The sequence below is a fragment of the Neopelma chrysocephalum genome, unplaced genomic scaffold, assembly GCF_003984885.1.
Source record: "Neopelma chrysocephalum unplaced genomic scaffold, ASM398488v2 Primary Assembly neopelma1_184696, whole genome shotgun sequence".
In the NCBI taxonomy this organism is placed as follows: Eukaryota; Metazoa; Chordata; class Aves; order Passeriformes; family Pipridae; genus Neopelma; species Neopelma chrysocephalum.
Genome location: NW_020938531.1, coordinates 382 through 1989, shown reverse-complemented (window position 1 = coordinate 1989; position 1608 = coordinate 382). Strand labels below are relative to the sequence as shown.

The 1608-nt window shown below is 66.2% G+C and overlaps 1 pseudogene; it reads left to right on the top strand.

Moving 5' to 3' along the window:
* Positions 1-601: 601 nt before the first annotated feature.
* Positions 602-1310, top strand: LOC113962724 (annotated as a pseudogene).
* Positions 1311-1608: the final 298 nt, after the last annotated feature.

Genomic DNA, 1608 nt, shown 5'->3' with positions numbered 1-1608 from the left:
CCTCCCGGGGCCAAAAACCCTCCCGGGGCCAAAAAACATCCCAGTCCGGCCGGGAATCGGTGCCAAAAACCCTTCCGGGGCCAAAAACCCTCCCGGTGCCAAAAACCATCCCGGTGCCAAAACCCATCCCAGTCCGGCCGGGATTGGATGCCAAAAACCCTCCTATCCCAGCGGGAATCGGTGCCAAAAACCCTCCCGGGGCCAAAAACCCTCCCACCTCACCAGGAATCGGTGCCAAAAACCCTCCCGGTGCCAAAAACCCGACCGGGAATCGGTGCCAAAAACCCTCCCGGGGCCAAAAACCCTCCCCGTGCCAAAAACCCTCCCAGCTCACCAGGAATCGGTGCCAAAAACCCTCCCGGTGCCAAAAACCATCCCATCCCTCCGGGAATCGGTGCCAAGAACCCTCCCAACCTGGAAATCGGTGCCAAAAACCCTCCCGGGACCAAAAACCCTCCCGGGGCCAAAAACCCTCCCGGTGCCAAAAACCATCCCAGTCCGGCCGGGAACCGGTGCCAAAAACCCTCCCAACCTGGAAATCGGTGCCAAAACTCCTCCCATCCCTCCGGGAATCGGTGCCAAACCCCCTCCCACCCCTCCGGGCGCCGCTCCCTGATCTCCGCCCCGTCGCTCCCGCAGGACCGGGAGCAGGACCGAGACCATGGCCGGCGTTTTCCTGCCGGGCAACCTCCAGGACGAGGCGACCTGCTCGGTGTGCCTGGAGTTTTTCCGCGACCCGGTTTCCATCGAGTGCGGCCACAACTTCTGCCGCGCCTGCATCGCCAAGAGCTGGCGGGACCTGGACGCCGACTTCCCCTGCCCGCAGTGCCGGGAGGTTTTCCAGCGCCGCAGCTTCCGACCCAACCGGCAGCTCGCCAACATGGCCGAGATCATCGCCCAGTTCGCCCAGCGAGGGGGTGGCAACCAGGGTGGCACCGAGGTGGCCACCGGGCAGTGCCCGAGGCACCGAGAAGCCCTCAAGCTCTTCTGCCGCGACGACGGCCGCCCCATCTGCGTGGTGTGCGACCGCTCCCGCGAGCACCGGCCCCACGCCGTGGTGCCCGTGGACGAGGCGGCCGAGGAGTACAAGGTTATTTGTCTGTCTGTCCGTCTGTCCGTCCGTCTTGTCCGTCCTGACCTCGCTCCCCCCTCGTGGCACCCTCTGAAGGGGAAAGCCGGGGGATTGTTCGCTCTCCGACGGCCCTCCCGAGGGGCTGGTGGTGGTTCCCGGCATGCCGGGAAAGCTGGAGAACTGTCCGCTGTCCGTCTGTCCGTCCTGTCCGTCTTGACCCCGCTCCCCCTCTCCGTCTGTCCGTCCTGTCCCCCCAAACCCTTCTCCCCCTCATGGCACCGCTCCCAAGGGGTTGGTGGCGCTTCCCGGCATTCCAGAAATCCCGGAGGACTGTCCGCTGTTCGTCGGTCCGTCCTGCCCTCCCGGACCCCGCTCCCCCTCTCCGTCTGTCCGTCCTGCCCCCCCAGAGGACCGTCCGCTGTCCGTCTGTCCGTCCTGTCCCCCCAGACCCCGCTCCCCCTCTCCGTCTGTCCGTCCTGCTCCCCCCCCCGCGTGTCCTCCCTCCCCAGGGACCGGTGGCTCTTCCCGAACTTCCA